We start from the raw sequence: 20,531 nt of genomic DNA, 5'->3' as shown, positions 1-20,531 counted from the left end.
ATTTTCTTCCACCAGATGTCACTATTTTGTCCCTGTGTACCTAATTAATTCATATTGTTTTCTACTATTAGCTTGTTTATATTAAAATTTCCCTTTGATGTAATTTTTTTATTTATTTATTTTTTTTTTTTGGGGGTCCAGCAGGCTGTTGTGTGAACAATGATCCTGCATTTGTCTTTCCAAATAATGTTTTCTTCAGTTGCCAGTAAGTCTTTGTATTGGAGGTTTTATTTTTTTTGCTTTGTTTCTTTATCTTCATTTCTTTAACAGAATCTTTAGATGCCTGCTCTTATTCATTCTTATAAATCTCCAAATACCATTATTGAATAAGTAAACAATCACTTTAGTAAAATTGTAAATTGGGATAGTTCTTACAAATGGGGTGGTGATCAGGGAAAAAAAGACAAAACATATGCTTGACAGAATTTGGCAGAATGTGTAACACAGATGTACTTTTGCCATTTCTGAATGTGGTTTGTGTCTTTGTGTCCTTTGATGGTCCACACACCTCGCTACGCTTCTCCTTGCCACTGGCTGCAACGAATAAAGATTCTAGAAAAGGTTGTAGCACAGTAGTTACTTAGGAATAAAATTTCTTAAATGTATCAGTCAGGATCTAGACCTCATCATAGCACAGAGATGGTGCTAGTTAGGGTGGTAAATTACCTGCTATTGAGCTGATCAGGGTTTTGTCTCCTTACTTGTTTTGCTCGACCTTAGTGCAGCTTTTGACACCAGTGATCATAATATCCTCCTTGATAGACAGTTTGTTGATTGTAAATGCTGAGTTCTCCACACTCTCCAAAGTAGTTTGGTGTTCTGCATGGATCTGTCTTAGCCCCACTGCTTTTCTCTCCATATATGCTGGTTGAAATTATACGTACACATGGTATTCTTCAATTGCTATGTTGATAAAACACAGTTTCAGCAAAGCCAGATGAGAGAGATAAACTTAACAAAGTTGAGTATGTAAAGGACATTAGACAGTGGATGCTGGATAACTTCCATCTTCTTAACTCTAATAAGACGGAAGTAATTTTATAGGACCACATGCAGCTAGAGGTACACTTTCTGATTACGTAGCATCTCTGGATGGTCTTTCTGTCTCAGTGTGTACAGCATTTAAAGACCTTGGTGAATCACATTACCGAGATCGCCTTCTTTCACATTAGAAAAATTGCTAAAATTTGAAATTACAGGATGCAAAAAAACTAGTTCATGCTTTTGTTACATCTAGATAAGACTATTGTAACACTCACCAAGACTACTGCCTGGGTGAGAAAGTACAAAAATAAGCTTCAGTTAGTCCAGAATACAGCAGCGAGTCCTTACTAGATCTCGAAAATATGACCACATCACCACTGTTTTAATCAGTCTACACTGTGTCCCCATCATATCTTGCATTATTTATAAAATACTAATAAAGATCTTTCTCTTATAAGCCCACAGTTATGGAACTGCCTTCCAATTAGTGTTTGGGACTCAGACACAGATTTAGTGTTCAAGTTCGAGCAGATCTGGAGGGATCATGGATATAGAGTGTTTGAGAACTGGGACATTTGGATGTTGTCATCCACTCACTCTCACTCAGCTTGTTGACAGTGTGGTGGGCAATCTCCTATCCCAGAGATCCTTATGTTTGTATTACCTTCTGGCTCACCCTTTTAGTTATGCTGCCATAGCGAGTCTTGCTCCAACTGCACAGTGTCCTTAACTTTTATACAACAATAAGAATACTTTATAATCCATATCTTTCTGTATCTGTCACCCCTCTTTTCTCTCTCTCTCTTCTCTCTCCCAGTCTTTCTTTCGCTCTCTTTCTCTCAGTCGAGTTAAACATGCTAGTGAGGTACCAGTAACCAGTTTTTCCCGTTTTGTCCTAGCCTGCCTCTGGATGGTGTTCTCTTCAATTGGAGGCCATTTTGTGCAGCTGGGGATGTTTCACATTTACGGCCTGTGGATCCATGAAATTACAGAATAACACAAGAGCTATGAGGATAGATTTGGACTCTATTTAATGTCAACAGTCTGCTACACTGACTCAGGACTACAGTTTGCATTTGATCACTATCACTGCACATCTCAACATTGTTTATCTATAATAAATGGTAATTCGGTGCCCCCCAGATGAGAATGGGTTCCCCTTTTGAGTCTGGTTCCTCTCACAGTTTCTTCCATATGCCACCTCAGGGAGTTTTTCGGGACAAACTTACACTTATAAAGAACAATCTTATTCAATCTTCATTAAATCTACTTTGAGACAATGTCCATTTTTAAAAGCCATATACAAATAAAATGAATTAAAAAGAATAATGAAAAGACTGTTAGATTACACACACACACACACACACACACACACATGGGTACATGTATCCTTTGGACATGAGGTGTCATCAGTGCCTTTTCTAGTTCCTCAAGGAAAATCCATCTTCTTTGGAGCTTCCCTTGGTTCCAGCCTGGGTTGATTGGCATCTAGATTGTAAATGCATTAAAGGCTAAGACATCCAGCATGTTCTAAAAGAGCACGAGTGACCACTGTAACATTCTTCTTTGACAGCTGTAACAGGCTTGCAGCTTAGGTCTTTTATTTACAGTTAGAAACTTTGGTAGGGGCTCTGTCTTCTTTTTCTGGATAGTTCCAACCATTTTTATCTTTCTTTTGAAAAGCTCCTGTCCCAGGCTACACAATGTGAAAAAATTGTCACAGGTAATGGTGTGGCCACTGAGGCCTAGTGACATATCTAGCACCACACATGTCCCCTGGTTTCTTTCAGCAGCTACTCCTTTTGGGTACCCTGTATAAATTTGCATGTTTCATGGATAAGATAAAATGTCATTGCAGGCAGTCCAGATTTTGATGCCATACCTTTCTGGTTTTGAGGGCATATACTGCCTGAAAGGACAATGCTTTCTAAAACCAACAAGCTATTTGTCCACAGTTACATTGGGTGCAGTGTTGTAAAGACAAGGATGTCAGTCCACTCACTGGTCCCTCAGAGTGCAGACTGCTGGCAATGTCCCTCCCACCATCTAACAGGTCTTGATTCTCGGTCATCAAATCTTATGATTTTTGAGAATACTTGGAAGCCTTTTAGAGACATTGTCCCTCAAAAAAATTGTCCGCCCTGTCTCAGCATCACATAAACCTTTAGACGACTTGCCTCTTAATCTATAGACAGCAGGAAAAATAAGGATGCCAAAGTAGGCATACAAATGCATTTTGTCCATCTCTTTCCACTGGTCACCGAAAACCTGTCTCCCCTTAAGGTCATATCCAAAATAATTTTCTAAATTGGGACAGGATTCTGCAGCTCCAAGGATGACTAGATATCCTGAACATGACTCCCTGCAAATCATGTGGGCCCTGGTACCATCCATATTATGTTACAGCAGAGCTTGGGGGGGATCTCTTATTGGAGATAGAGACCATCCAATCTGTTCATTCTTAGACAAATCTGTGGGACTCTTCCAGTGGCTAACTGTAGAGCTTTCCGGTTTCTTGCTCTTGGGCTGCTTCAGCAGCTAACTGTGGTGCTCCTTGTGGTGCATAATTTGAGTGAAGCCAATCTTCAAATTCACTTTTGAAAGCAGAATACTCTGAATTGATTTCTATCTTATCTACATACTCAGAGACATCTTTCTCTTTCACATCACTGTGCCTGACTCTCTTTAAATATGTTCTCTAATGCCCTCTAACAACTAAATATTTCAGTTATATTGAAAGTGGAAGACTATACTGTGATTTAGAGGTATTTATTTCTTTTGTCCTATTTTATGTTTCATGCCTGTTTGTTTAATTGTCTACCGAACGTTGCTCTCAATTGCAACCATGTTTTCAGTCGCATGTTTTTGGATTAGTTTACCCCGCGGACTGTTTGTATTGTGTACCAGTCTCTCTTGCTAGCTACCTAGACTGTGTTTGTTGGATCACAGATTAGATTTGTTCTTTATTAATAAAACCACATAAAGATTCTAGTCATCTGACTCCTGAGACTACGTCACACCCTAAGATCATATGTAGGATGTAAATGTCTGGGTATAAAAGCATGTGTACTCATTTTTTTTTTTTTTTTTTTGTACGTTTATCACAGAAAATAAGCTAAGACCATAAACTTTTACTTGGAGAAAGTATACTTGTACCATTTTTCTTCTTGTAAACATTTAAATCAATTTGAGCCGAATACCATACAATGCTTAATGTCATTGATTTAAACATTAAATGAACTTACTTTTAAATTGAGAAGCAGTTCCAGGTAAATTTATCTCATCTTTCTCTCATCTCAGCTTGGGCTGCTTCTTCAGTATGTTTTACACAGTCTTGTTGAGGAATGTTGACAGACCTCTTGTCAAGTCATACAGTGGCATAGTAAAAACAAAAAAAAGATTGGCCATTTTAATGCAAGTAAATATATTAATTTTAGTCATTTTATTCAACCTTGTAACAACAATCTCCCATTCTTCCCATCTCTCCCATGCTGGAAACATTGCTATGCTTTTCAGTCCAACTGAGGATGTCACTCTTCCTCTATGCCTGATGGAGCATGTCATACTTCCTCCGAAAATGTGTTGTATGATGAGTCTTTAATGTGTTGTATGTTAAGTGTGCATCTAAACCATAAGCAATTCAACAGTCATAAAAAGAGAAATAATATGCAAATACACACTAATCAGGTTAACACAGATTAAAAAGAAATAAATGGCTTAAAGTATACAATCCCTTTAGTTTGAAGAATTGCTTAGTTCTAAAGTACTTCAATAGTTTAAAAAAAAATCTAGATGCTACACAAGTAGTAATGGCATATTTCACACAGAAATATTCTGCAGGTATTAGAAAATAAGCATTGGTAAGGTTTAGAAAACAGATTGAATCCTAATCCATGTGCAAGTTGTTTCTATGGAAACGTTAAAGCATGGACTCAAGCACATTAATATAAACCTGTGATTTTCTGTAAGAGCGTCTGTTCTTGAATATTAATCAAGACCTTTTTATGAATCTAGAATTCAGTGTTAAGTCATACAACAGTCAAATGATATTAGTTTAAAGATTGTCATCTCATTACTTGAATGTAATTTAAATGTCCTCAAAAAGTTTTTTTTCTTTATTGTGACCTTAAATTCTTTGTCTTCCCTGATCAACTTTATACTCTCAATATCATTTTCAGCAAGCTTTTTATCTCTATAATGTATTTGTACAACAGTCTTTGTACAACACACACACACACACACACACACACACACACACACACACAAACCTGTAAATATGTTGTTTTTTTACAGAGAAATTACAGTAAATGTGTTCTATACTACATAAATGTAAACTGATGGAGATGCAATTTCCAGTCAACTAGCGCCTCCCAGTGGTAATTTATACAGACACATGTAAGTATCAAATCTTTAAACAAATTTATAAACCTTAATACACACACACACACACACACACACACACACACACACACACACACACAGTGCATAGTAATAGAAGCACATTACTGCCTGATACTACAATTGTTCAGATTGATTTTGATTGATTTTGATTGATTGAAATGAATTTATAATAAAAATAAAAAAAAATATGCTGAAATATCACATGTACATAAGTATTCAGACCCTTTGCAGCAACAGTTGACTTTCTCTTGACTGCTGCTTAGATGTTTCTACACCTTGACCGGAGTCCACCGTGGAACAGTTAATTGATTGGACATTATATGGAAAGGCACACAACTCTTTATAAAAGACCTCACAGCTGACAATGCATATCAAAGCAAAAAACAAGCTATGAGGTGAAAGGAACTTTGACAGATTGTTTTTTATTTTTGTTTTGTATTTTTGATTCTTCATAGTAACCACCTTTTGCTTTGATGACAGTTTTTTTTTCTTAGTATTCTCTCATAGATTCATGAGGTTGTCAGCTGAAATGGTTTTCAATTCACAGGTGTGCCTTGTTAATTTCTGGCATTTCTTGCCTTCTGAATGTGCTTTTGGAACATCAGATGTCTTCTGCACATGAAAGGGTGAGTACAGAGTACAGAGCCCTATTAGTGCTATTACAAATACTGTACAAATTCATATTATAGCAAGAAACACTCAGATAAATAAAAAGAAAAGACAGTCAATTAATACAAATAATACAAAATCATTAAGGGCTACAATGGAACTGGACATATTTCAACATCCACTGACAATAGATGAATGGAAAACCTTTTTTATGAGTCAAAATTTGAGATTTTTGGTTCTAACTGCAGTTTCTTTGTTAGAAATACAGAGGGTGAACTGATTCCTAAATTTGTGGTTTCCACTGTGAAGCATGGAGAAGGAGGTGCGATAGTGTGGGAGTTATTGTCACCATTGTTGGTGACACTGTTAGTGATTTTGTCAAATTTGAGGGAACACTTAACCAGAATTGCTACCACAGCATTTTGCTATTTCTTCAAGAAGGAGAGCAGTGAAGTGCTGCATCAAATGACCCAATCATCCAACCATCACAATTTGGCCCTTGTCAAACTTCCTGAAATTCTTACGCTTGCACATTTTTGCACATACGCATTTGCACATCAACTTTAAAGACAAAATGTTCACTTGCTTAATCTTCCATGATAAAGATATAATCAGTATTATTTACTTACTGGTCATAATGTTACGCCTGGTCCATATATATTTAAAAAATGATGAAAACATTGATGATCATAATGTAGAACAAGTTTATACCAACGTAGAAGTGAGAAAAATACACAAAGTTCTTCGGGTTCATTAGAGTCAAAAAGAACCCAGGCAAATTCTGCTCAAACATTTTACACTGTTTCCATTCAGGGACACAAACTGCATCAACAACGCTTTTGGGATGCTTTTACATTGTCCACACTCTGAATCACATGTGTAATCAGTCCAATGAAAAGCGCAGTGTCACAGGTTTCTTTTTTTGGACCGTCACACTGAGGTGTCCAGGTCTTGGGCGAAGTCTTATTTGGCCCGCACCTTCGAAAAAAAAGTGTGTTTATGGGACAATCTCCTGGGTTATAGAGATGTGGGCTAGCTATTTCTCCCCTGGTGCTCACCAGGTACTTTCAAACTACCTTGCCGCTGGTGGGCCAGGCTTATGCTTCACCAGGTCAAGCCACAGTCTGTTTGCACACCATGGCTGTGCCAGGTCGGTTTGACCTGCTATGGGAGCTAGACGTGGGAGACAAGTTGAGCGGTCAGGAAGCCGAAACTTCTCTGTGTGACAGACTTAGCTCTCTGGGCATCTATAAAGACCACTAGGGCCATTGGCCAGTCCAAAGCTGCTCTTGTGTCTACTGAAAGGCACCTGATGTCTCCCACATCGCTCTTACGGGGCTGCTTGGCAGGCGCAGCCCCAACCACAACCCTGCACCTCCAGCATCGTCAAAGTTTTTCTGAGGACTATCACCTTCAATAGAGGAGCTTTGGGAAAAAAAATTCCTGATAAAAGACCATCTGGGGACACCCTCAGGAAGGGGTGCTGTGCACCTCAGTATACGGGGAGTCGGCACTGCCAGGGAGCTGGTCTGTTAACCCTGCCACTTTTAGTGCTTTAGGGCACGGCCAGCTCCAGCAAACGCCCTCCTTATTTTGTCTCGCAGGAGGCCCCTAGAACTGCATTAGGGCATAGCTTCAACTCTAGGTATACCAGAGGTCAGTTTTGAGAGACCGATTCCCTTAACAGACTATCTAGTGACCTTCCAAATGTGTCTTGATGGGTCCTGTGAGTCTTGTCTGCCCCGGTTAAATAGTGTGTGCCCCACACTGGTGACATAAAACATAGGAAGTTTCTAAAGTTTAATTTTAGGGCTGAAACTTACCAATACCGGGTCCTTCTATTTCGTCTAACCCCACACGTTGATGAAGTGCGAATGCGGCACTGACTTTGAGACTTCGGGGCGTCCGCATTCAAAACTATATTGATGATTGGTTGTTACTGGCTCAATCAGAGCAGCTGGCAGTCCGGCATCGAGATCTCATTCTTGCCCACATGAAGGAGCTGTGGTTAAGGCTTTCTCCATTACTGAGAACCATCTATCAGGTGTAGTATGGAATTCACCCAAGGTCTCTGGGGAAGGCCCCATCACACATGGCATAACAATTGCCTGGAGATGCTAGCCATGCTTTAAGCATTACCTTCCAGACCTCAAGGGCTACCATGTGTTGGTCCATACGGACAACACGGCAGTGGTTCCTTCATCAACCATTAGGGGGGTCTGAGATCTCACCATTTAAATGAGGGAGCAGACCCCCTCTCAAGACAAGGGCTGATGCCCAGGGAATGGCAACTCCACCCCGAGAAGATTTGCAGGAGATTTTGCAGAGCTCAGGTGGACCTGCTTGTGACTCGAGAGAAATTCACCCCATGACACCCCCAGCCTCTCTAGGGCTGGATGCCTTAACCCTGTCACGCTGTTCCCGGGAGTTCTGTAGAGAGTTTGTGTGGAGGGGATTCCTCTCAGGAGGGATCTTCTCTCTCAGACATGGGGCACAGTATGTCACTCCCACCCAGAGCTGAAAGGGCACAACTCCTAGCCTCAGTCTCTCCACTGAGGTGGTCGTACACCGTGAAATGGTGCCTGTTCACAGCATGGTGTGATTTGCACCATTTGTATCCAGTTAACTGCCCGGTTGGTTCAGTACTGGAATTTCTTCAGGAACAATTCGAGAGGTTGGCTCCTCTCACCCTAAAAGTCTACATGTTGGCCATCCTTGTACCAGTCGCTGGGTAGAAACCCATTGGTGACATGTTTTCTCCACTGTTCCCGGAGGCTGAGGCCTTCGGTACAACCTAAAGTTCCTCCATGGGACTTGGCTGTCGTCTTGGAGGCCCTAGCAGAGCCTCCATTTGAGCCGTTGGCCGAGGTGTCTTGGAGGTTCCTGTCCCCTCTGGTTTTCCATGACACCCCCAGCCTCTCTAGGGCTGGATGCCTTTAACCCTGTCATGCTGTTCCCGGGAGTTCTGGAGAGAGATTGTGTGGAGGGGATTCCTCTCAGGAGGGATCTTCTCTCTCAGACATGGGGCACAGTATGTCACTCCCACCCAGAGCTGAAAGGGCACAGCTCCTAGCCTCTGTCTCTTCACCGAGGTGGTCGTACACCGTGAAATGGTGCCTGTTCACGGCATGGTGTGATTTGCACCATTTGTATCCAGTTAACTGCCCGGTTGGTTCAGTTTTGGAATTTCTTTAGGAACAATTCGAGAGGTTGGCTCCTCTCACCCTAAAAGTCTACATGTCGGCCATCCTTGTACCAGTCGCTGGGTAGAAACCCGTTGGTGACATGTTTTCTCCACGGTTCCCGATGGCTGAGGCCTTCGGTACAACCTAGAGTTCCTCCGTGGGACTTGGCTGTCGTCTTGGAGGCCCTAGCAGAGCCTCCATTTGAGCCGTTGGCCGAGGTGTCTTGGAGGTTCCTCAAAGTCAATACTGGGTTCCTTCTGGCCATTTCATCTTTCAAGAGAGTGGGAGATCTTCAAGTCCTCTCTGTGGCCAGAGTTTACTCTAGGCATGGCCAACACCTTACTTTACCTTAGAACAGAGTATGTTCACAAGGTCATAACAGGCCCCAGATCAGTGTTGGGCAGTAACGTGTTACTGTTTTTGTCTTTATGCTCACAATGAGCATAAAGACAAAAACTTTTTAGTCAAATGTAAGCTGTGTCTTTTTGGTTTGACGGTCCTATCTACTGTGATAGCAGACACTCCAATGGGTCAATGCGCCTCCAAAAACTACATGCTTCGATGAAGCTATAACCTAACCCGGTGCTATGTTGTACATTGTTGATAGTTTTCATACTTAAGCTGTGAAAGGAACATTTTTTAAGGGGCTCAACACAACAGCTTTTATGATGCAGAAGCCACTTTAGTTTTTGATTCTGAATATATTATTCTGCTTGTTTTGTTATTTATTTCAGAAATCCTTGTGATATATTCAGTTTGTGCTGGTGTGACTTAAATAAAATAGTGTTTAAAAATGACTTTGTGTTTAAGTCAGTTTTGTGTTTGTATAGACCATAATGCATAAAAGGGCATTAATTGGAACATTAAAGAATGTTCTTTAAAAAAGTAACTAAAAAGTTACTTTTAACAGTAATGCATTACTTTTTAGTGTAAGTAATTAACAAAGTAATTGAGTTACTTTTTGAATGAAGTAACAAGTAACTGTAACTAGTTACTATTTCTTAGTAACTAGCACAACGCTGCCCCAGACCAGGAAAAGCTGAACCGACTGTGTCTCATACGAGCACTGGACATAGGAGTCCACAGAACAAGTCTGTGGAGAAAGTGTTCGTCTGCTATGGCCCTTCCAGAAGAGGCCTCCCGGCGAACAAGCAGATGGTCAGCAGATGCAATGTGGATGCTATTTCATCCTTCTACAAGACTTTTGGTTGCCCCGCTCCTTTCCTGCTGCAGTCTCGTTCCCAAAGCATTGTTGATGCAGCTTGAGATCTTGAAAGGGAACGTCTCTAGTTTACGTATGTAACCTAAGGTACACAATTAGGTAATGAGACACTGCATCTCCAAGCAACAATGCCTGCATCCCTTCAGTGCTTCCTTCCCTTTTCAGAAGCTGTTTCAATCCATGTGCGTTTTATAGCTTTCTGGTCGTGACATCACCCCACCAGTGGACATCGTGGAAGCGTTCCCAAAGCGTTGTTGACGCAGTATCGTTCCCTCGGGGAAACAGGGTTATATTTGTAACCTATAGACTTTCTTCCCTTTGAAGTGTAAATATGTTTTTTCAACTGAAATTCATATATATATATATATATATATATATATATATATATATATATATATATATATATATACAGACAGACAGACAGACAGACAGACAGACAAATAGACAGATAGATAGATAGATAGATAGATAGATAGATAGATAGATAGATAGATAGATAGATAGATAGATAGATAGATAGATAGATAGATAGATAAACATTTTTGAACCCTCAATGTCTTTTTCTAACAATAAGTGTATGCGAGGTGCATGTACAGAGTCGAAGGTTGTAAGTGTTAAAATAGTAGGCTCCTAACTGTTACTACATTTAGATTTTTTTTTATTTTTGGTTCTGGACCTTACTCCTAATTAAATGGAATGAAACATAAATCAAAAACATTTCATAAGATATTTGACAAATGAGCATTACAGAAAAAATTACATTTGGATTTTATTTTTTCTCAAAATAAAATACAGGAGAGAAAAAACTAAATATTTTGGATTATTGATCAAATATTACATCAGACTGTTTAAAGTGTGTCAGTAATGAACATGAAAAATATAAAAAGGAAATGTGGATATTTTTAGTTATTGACTTATATAATTGATACATGTAAATTGAAAACAATATATTTACATAACACAGGAAAGAATGTGTTTTAACAGAAAATATTACAACCCTTTAAGATCCACGAGTATTTAAAAAAGGTATGTATAGGTATTGTGCATTCTTTCTTTTCACATTCAGAAAACTAAATTGTTTGAAGTAGGGAAAAAGACAAGTTATTAATAAATGTTAAATCCAGGCCATCCAAATCAAACACTGTAGTTCAATGTTTTACTATTCTTTAGATAAACCCCGTTTTACTGCTTTTAAGTTCAGCTTCTTTATTTTTCTCTTCCTGTTACTCATTTTTCTCTTCCCTGTTTTCTCTTTTGTCCTTTTCCTCTCTTCTTAATTGTGATGTCACAAGAGTTGGTTTCCTTCATTACAACATTTTTAACAACCCACTCTGCCTTAGGATCATAACAGTTCATCCGGCCTTTATGTGTCTTGATACTGGAGAACAGGAATTGAACAAAAAACAAACAATTAGGATTAGGATTCATTTATCATGCAAACAATTTAAGAAGCAGCAACAGTCACAGGTCTTTTATATAAATCACACTAAGCAAAAATGTATCAAATCCTGAGGAAGGGAGGATAAGGTAGCAAAGATTACAACTTCATATACAGTGAAAAAAAACGTGCTTATTGTGTTAGTGTTTAAATACTCACATGATTGCATCAATTGGGCAAAGTCCACTGCTCTGTACTTTACATTCTGCAACATTTTTTACAGGTAGTCTTTCAATCGAATTTGTTTTCAAGCAACAAAAGCTGGGCCAAGTCAATGCTACAAGAAACACATTTTCAATGTTACTTCAGAAACAAAGAATAGAAAAACCTTTACTTGTCACATATACAGTACAATATAGCACAGTGAATTCTTTTTTGTGCATATCAGAGCTGATTCAGCACCCCTGGAGCACAGTGTGTTAAAAGCCTTGCTCAAGAGCCCAAGAGTGGCAGCTGCCCGGCCTTCCGATCAGTAACCCAGCACCTCAACCACTGAGCTACCAATCCCCTTTTACTGTTTGTAAAGCAGCAGTGATGTACTGATTTTCATATTGCTTTTAAATAACATTCAAAATTAATATTCTCAGAGATAAAATGAGACACATTAGCAGTTCGGCCTTACCTTCACTGACACAGAGGCAGGAGAACATACAGAAGAAGAGTGCGTAGAGCAGTTTCATTGTGACGCTAAGTGCTGACTGGAGAGAGTCTGGCTAACATTACACTTTCACATTCATAACTTATTTTCTTTCTCACCCCTACACATTCAGACCCCAGCCTACAATTTGGTCGGAGAAAGTACAGGGGCGTGTATAAATCATATCTGTGGTGTAAAGAGCTCAAGAAAGAAGCTTTCCACACAGCAGTATTGCTGTGTGTCACAATGCAGCTCAAAGGAAAATATGACCAAGGTGTCACTGACCACAGTAGCCATTACTAAGGGGGAATATATTTACTGGTCAATTCCACAAACATCACTATGGAACTCAGAAAATGACCATTGGAAAGTTCCAGCAGGTACCATTTAATATCTAGAATATAATGTCTTGTATTAATACAATATAGCTGTGGTCCAATAAGATCAAGCACAACATCATTGTGGCTGAAAACACCCACACCCACACACTTCACACCAACTCAGGCTGATCACACACACACACACACACACACACACACACACACACACACACACACACACACACACACACACACACATGCAACACTCTCCTGCAGTCAGAAGTACAGAATCATTCAGGCCCTCATATCCAGACTACGAAACTGTTCCTGTCCGCAAGCCATTCAACTGCTCAATGTAAACAGATTTGGATAACACACACATACACAAATGAATATACTCATTAACAAATTGCACAACAATTACTATTTTTAAACAAATTACTACTCTCTTATGCTGGCTTTGCATTAAATGTTGCACTGTGTATTTCACTGCATATGGTTGGAATGACAATAAAAGTCTGTGATGTAACAAGAAATCAGCTTTCCACACAGTGCTTTCGCTATGTCTAAAAGAAAATCTGAAAGGAAATTATTACCAATGTGTCATTTACATCACTGGCCACAATAGCCATAGTATGGGGGCATATACTGACTAACTAATCATGCACCCAGCAATGTAGATAGTTGAATAGTGTGTATATGACCACTGAAAAGTTCCAGATACCATGCAGTGATATTTTCCAGCACGTATATTTTAATGTCTTGAATATAATAGAGCAAATAAACTCTTGCACACAGACAAGACCTTCTTTAACAGCTGATATTTAAGTAGTAAACAATAACAAGCTTTTAATTGGGCAGCTGTATTCAGACTTGGATACTAAAACTTTACGTTTTATATTTTTGGTTTGTGAGACAGGCAAAAATTAAATAGGTTATTCACACTGGAGACTCCGGGCTATGTTTTCCCAAACTGTTCAGCATGGAATAGTGGTTGTTGTGTAAGAGTTCATTCTTGAACACTTAACTGCACAAACCAGTGTCTTATTGTTGAAAAGAGTCTGGAGACAATGGCAAGCAAGAACCCCATTAGGAACACACAAACACCAGTCTTGTCTTTTTCTACTAAGCTAATGTCCATGACTGGGAAATTTGTTTCAGAGAATAGTTTTTGACAGCTTTAAACACACACACACACACACGCACACACACACACACACACACACACACACACACACACACACACACAAATATGCACACATGCACACATTTAGACATTTAAACAGCCTTTAAGAATTATGGACTATTACACAATCCTCCTCTGACCTGGAAATGGATATCAGGAAGCTGAAGTAAACCATAAATAACCTAGTAAGAACATAGTTACAGTAGTAAATTAGTACAGTACTAAAAGACTAAACCCAGAACCAATGTGACATCAACGAAAAAAATCTAAATATGCTAATTCTGTCTAAAAACATTATCCAATGCTACAAATTTAACCAAGCGATTAAGTACGTTTTAAAACCTGAAGACAAAGGAAGACTGAGACTCCTGATGATTCAGACACCTAATGCACAGTGATGTCGGGGGAAAACAAACAGTCTCTTTACAGTTTTATCAATTAAAATAATCTGGAGAGCCTAAATGAGTGTCACAGAATTAAAGCCTGGTTTTGTACATATTGTTGGACAGTAAATTTTTTTGCTATATGGCCAGTAATTACACACAGCTTAGCAAAGTCATTATCTAGTCTTAACCTAAAAATTGTAAGTTTCTGCTTTGTAGTAAAACAAGACTGTATGACAAACATTAAAGAGGACCAAACTGTTTGGCTTGTCCTGTGGTCTTTTCTGACCAAAAATACTGCAGATCTCTTTTTATACACCATGAATGCTGGTTCTATTTATGAGCTTGTTATCAGGCCCTTGGATAACAATAAATCTTGATAAAGATAATCCCACAGGATATTTTTGAAAGATTTTGTACATCCAGACATTTGATATTATAACATCAAACACTTGAATTATCATTATGATTTTACCTTGAGTAACAGATTTTTCCTATTTCTAGCTTTTCCCAAACAGTTCACTTCAGCAAAAGTAAAACTAGCAACTAAATTTGGCTAATACTTACCAAAAGTCTATAGAAGGTAAACCAGTGACAAGGCCATGGTTGTCCAGATCTTGATTTATTTATGTGAGAAGTGGAAACGTCTCTAGGTTCCGTATGTTACCCTCGATCCCTGGGGGAACGAGACGCTGCGTTGCAACGCTTTGGGAATGCCTCCGCGTTGTCTATGTTTTGAATCATGTGTGTAATCCGGCCAACAAAGAGACCCGGCGTCACCGGTGGGTTAATGCCTCGACCAGGAAGCATAAAATGCGTATGTGGTGGAGCCGACGCTAGCTTCTGAAAGAAGAAGGAAGCACGGCAGGGATGCAGGGAGTGTGGCTTGGAGGCACAGCATCTTGTTCATTCAGGGAACTAGCGTTACATACGTAACCTAGAGACGTTCCCTTTCAGGAACTCGAGGTGCGTCACAGCACTTTGGGAACAATAATTTCTTTAGTCTAATCATGCCACACTGACCAGTCCCTGCTTAATGTGTGTTAGCACAGCCAGAGTGCAGGACAGAGGACTTATTGGCTTTAAGGTCAAGGTGTAGAACCTGACAAAGGTCAGTGGGGTGGACCAGCCCACAGCGTTGCAAATGTTCTGGAACGGAACTCCAGAGGACCAGGCCGTAGAGGCCACCACACTCCGAGTAGAGTGAGCCTTGACCCTGAAAGGAGTGGGGAGACCAGAGGACTAATAAGAGGAGGATATAGCATCCACAATCCACCTACAGATAGTCTGCTTGTTGGCGGGAAACCCTTTTTTATTGGGACCATAGCAGACAAACAGCTGCTCCAACTTCGGGGAGGATATTCAGGGAGGATATAGCCAGAAGAAAGGCAGTCTTTACAGACAAATACATAAGGGCCACAAGCTCAAAGGGGGACATCGAGAGAGCCTCCAGCACGACAGCCAGGTCCTACACAGGCACTCTTAATTGTGTCCCGGGCCTCAGCCTCCGGGTGCCGTGCAGGAAACGTGTCACCAGGGACCGTTTACCCAGCGACTGCTCAGCAAGCAGAGCACAATAAGCCATGATAGCAGACACATAACCTTTCAGGGTCGATTAAGACAACCCTGAGGCAGAACCTCCAGCACTGACCACCAGGCAAAACCAGAGGGGACAGTGCGATGTGTCTTGAGTCGCAAACAGATTCACCTTGGCTCTGTAAAACCTTTGCCATATCTACTCCACCACCTCAGGGTGGAGCCTCCATTCCCAGAGCCTCGGCCCTTGCCTCAAGATGGTGTCTGCTCCCCGATTTAAGTACCCAGGAATGTAAGCAGCCGTCAATGAGAGAAGTCTTCCCTGGAACCACAGGCGGATCTGCCGTGCCAGCCTGTATATGGGGAGAGAGCACAGACCCCCCTAATGATTGATATAAGAAACCACCGATGTGTTGTATGCAAGGACTAGCACATGGCCATTCCTCAGGTCTGGGATAAAGTGTTTCAGAGCCAGAAACACAGCTAGTATCTTCAGGCAGTTTATTTGCCAAGTGAGATGGAGGCCACTGCAGCAACCTTGGGTGGAATGGCCACTCATGACCGCTCCTCACCCCGTGAGGGACACATCCATTGTTTGTATCTATCAAAAGCTTTCGGCTTCTTCTTTTAGCAGATTTTCACTTCCTGTGATGTAGCTTCCTGTGTTTGACTTGTTTGCCATGAGTTCCGTGTTTGTATTTCTCTTGCCATTTTTCAAACAAACTTTACTATTTATCTATCCTTTTTTTCCTCCTTAAATAATCCTAAATTGTTTTTTTGTCTTCCTGACTTGTGCCTGTAGTTAGTTAACTCAACTATCACTAGTGTTGACTACATTCATTGCCTCTCACTTTATCTTAACTCTATTTGCTATTATAAGCACAATGTGTGTCTCCCTGCCCAGGCCCAGCACACCTACACACTACCGGTAGAGCAGATTATCTGTGTTTCACCACGTTATCGACTTGTTACGACTATTGTTCCGCCCGCTAAGGACAGATTCATAAATAACCTGCCTGATTTATCTCAATTTCTTACGAAACCCATAACTGCTAAAAATCTTGATGGAAAGACTAACAACATAGATCTTATCCTCACTAGCACATAAGACACCGCTGCCCCCATCCGGTTAAAAAAGGTTCGAGAAAAAACAGCTACACCTTCGTAAAATAGTCATACGCATGCCCTTAAGAGAGCAGCCCGTAATCTGGAGAGAAAATGGAGGAAAAAAATCTCTCAAGTTAGCAGTTATTAAGCCCCTCATTAAGAAACCTAATTTGGATCCAAACACGCTATCAAATTACAGACCCATTTCAAATCTCCCATTTATGTCTAAGATTTTAGAAAAGATTGTCGCTGCCCAGTTATGTTCCTACTTACAAGAGAACAATATCTTTGAAGAGTTTCAGTCAGATTTTAGGCCACATCATAGCACAGAAACTGATCTAGTTAAAATCAATAATGACCTGTTTTTAGCTTTAGACCAAGGCTTCATCTTGCTGTTAGTTTTACTAGACCTTAGTGCTGCATTCGACACTATAGATCATTAGATCAGATTAGATTCAACTTTATTGTCATTACACATGTACAAGTACAAGGCAACGAAATGCAGTTTGGGTCTAACCAGAGTTCAATAACAGCAAGTGCAGGTTATACAGTTTTTACATGATTTACATAGTTAAATAGAATGGTAATATAGACTATAAACAGTAATTTCAGGATGTATATGTACTATAAATGTAGTATACAGATGAATATATATGTACTAAGAACATAATATACAGATGAATATATATGTACTATGAACAATAATATACAGATGATTATATATATATATATATATATATATATATATATATATATACACACACACACACACACACACACATATACACACATATATATATATATGTATGTATGTATTGTGAACATAATATACAGGTGCCTATTACTATACACAGAGATTTACAGAAGGATGTGAACGGTGAACATAATATATTGCTATTACTATGAACAGAGAACGGGTCTATATACAATGGTAATAAGTTAATGATGAGCAGCAATACAAAGAAAAGCAGTGTGCAAATGAGCAAAGGTTTGTGTAAACAGTCCGTGCAATAACAAAGTGTGGGGTGAGAAATGATCAGTGTCCCGGTGAGCATAAGTTTTTGTGTATACAGTCTGCATCTTCTGTGCTCCTATTGCTGCGGTAGGCAAACTGGTGAGAGTCTAATGTGGATGGCAGAGAGTCCTTCAGGTGTGCCAGGACCAGCCGCTCAAAGCACTTCAGGACAATGGGTGTCAGTGCTACAGGGAGGTAGTCATTCAGGCACGTTGGTTTGGAGTGTTTTGGCACTGGCACAATAAAGGTGCATTTAAAGCAAGTGGGAACAGCTGCTTGGGCAAGAGACTGGTTGAAGATGTTAGTAAAGACCCTGGCGAGCTGCTCAGCACATGGCCTCAGAACACGTCCAGGGATGTTGTCTGGTCCAGAAGTCATAAACCAATATTCAAAAGCTCACGTCGGGTGTACGATGTATATGCACAGCTGTTCTGCACGAACAGACCTGATATGAGCAACAGAAATACCGCAAAATTGCATATTCTGGAGAGACCCGGAGCCTCGCGATGTGCTCGCGCCGCCATCTTGGATCAGAAAGAAAAAAATAAAATAAAATCTTGATCTTCTCCTAGATCGCTTACAAAATTACATCTGCATTCAGGGACAGGCATTAAGCTGGTTAAATCCTACCTGTCTGATTGTTACCATTTTGTAGACTTGGAGAGCTATCCAGGTTAATGCTAGTAAATTATGGCGTGCCACAAGGTTCAGTTTAGGACCCCTGCTTTTCACAATATACATGCTTCCCTTAGGAAATATTATAAGAAGGCATGGAATTAGCTTCCACTGTTATGCTGATGATACCCATCTATATATCTTATCAAAACCAGGTGATACAGCAAAATTGGCCATGTTAACTGAGTGTATTAATGAATTAAAAGACTGGATGACCCATAACTTTCTACTATTAAATTCTGATAAGACGGAGATTTTGCTCATCGGCCCAAAAACCAGTACACAGAAGCTCCAGCATTTCAACCTGCATTTAGACGGATGTTCTGTAACTACTAGTTCAACGGTAAAAGACCTGGGAGTTATTTTAGACAGCAACTTGTCTTTTATAAATTAAATCAACCAAGTTACAAACACAGACTTCTTCCACCTTAGAAATATTGCTAAGCTAAGAAACATGTTATCTATACCTGATGCAGAGAAGCTCGTCAATATGTTCATGACCTCCAGAATAGACTATCGTAATGCATTACTAGGTGGATGTCCTGCATCATTAATAAACAAGCTTCAGTTAGTCCAGAATGCGGCAGCAAGAGTTCTCACAAGGTCAAGGAAATATGATCATATAGCCCCAATCTTATCGTCCCTACACTGGCTACCTGTAGTTGAATCAGTTTTGATTCAACTACAAAATACTGCTTCTTACTTACAAAACACTAAATGGTCTAGCTCCCATGTATTTATCCAGATCTCAAAACTCCGGACTTCTAGTAGTTCCTAGAATAGCAAAGTCCACTAAAGGTGGTAGCGCATTCTCACATTTAGCTCCTAAACTTTGGAATAGTCTTCCTGACAGTGTTCGGGGCTCAGACACACTCTTCCAGTTTAAGGGCAGATTAAAAATCTTAGGATCTTTTTAGCAAAGCCTACACATAACATACGTCACATATCATAACCTTGTGCTCCAGAACATCTGATCACATGCACATTATCAACTTGTGCTATGCTAATTTCTCTCCACTGCTTCTCTTTCTCTCCCCATCCCGAGGCATCCTGAGGTTGCTCCAGCCACAGTCACGGCCCACCTCATGAAGATTGTGGACCTCTAAAGAAGTAGATGTCGACCCCGCAAACATCCCGTACCATATAGAGACTTACCAGCGCCAATTCGATCCCACTACATGTGGAGTTTTCTGTCTGTCTGTCTGTCGTGCAAACACATATACGTATACGTATATTCAAACAAAACAAAAACGCTATGTATCTGGCAATGATTTTTTTAGTGTGACGTGAAATGCTAAAGAGAAGAAACTGTAATATCATGTCATGCTTGACTTGCACAACTTTGCTTGCACAACTGCAATTACTGTCACAAGTTACTGTTACTAGACACTTTAAATAAAGAATTTGTTACAATACTGCAATGTTTCTTTATTATTATTCATTTTAAATTTTGCTCCCCTGTTTTTACTCTACTGTGTGAGTTATTGATGTTATTGGGTTATGTACTATTAGGTAATGTGTTAATGAAGTTATTGGGCTACTGTATGTGCTTTTTACAGTGTATATGATATATGTGATTCGGAAAAGTGTATTAATTAATCTCTGCTTTGGATTAAATAGAATCAATATACGAATTAAATGATTTTAATAAACAAGTGTGTAAAAAAATGTAAGGCTATTTTAACAATCTTAAAAATAAATTAATAAACATTATCAAAGATTTTGGTTAGCTTTTGGAATACAATCAAACCCCATCAGGAAGTAATGGTCATTCAAAACTAAAACAACATGAGGATGGGTTTAATCTAACAAAAAAGACAATATTAAGCAACA

The 20,531-nt window shown here is 39.7% G+C and overlaps 1 long non-coding RNA gene across 1 annotated transcript; it reads right to left on the bottom strand.

The window, feature by feature from the left end:
* Nucleotides 1-11,201: 11,201 nt before the first annotated feature.
* On the bottom strand, nt 11,202-13,016 carry LOC124375448. Its single transcript, XR_006923686.1, has 3 exons — nt 12,462-13,016; nt 11,999-12,116; nt 11,202-11,779 (listed from the first exon to the last, which is right to left on the bottom strand). It is a non-coding gene; the product is annotated as an uncharacterized LOC124375448 (long non-coding RNA).
* Nucleotides 13,017-20,531: the final 7,515 nt, after the last annotated feature.

The sequence above is a fragment of the Silurus meridionalis genome, chromosome 21 (assembly GCF_014805685.1).
Source record: "Silurus meridionalis isolate SWU-2019-XX chromosome 21, ASM1480568v1, whole genome shotgun sequence".
Lineage (NCBI taxonomy): Eukaryota > Metazoa > Chordata > Actinopteri > Siluriformes > Siluridae > Silurus > Silurus meridionalis.
The sequence above is the reverse complement of the archived record's forward strand: the minus strand, read 5'-3'. Positions and strand labels throughout refer to the sequence as shown.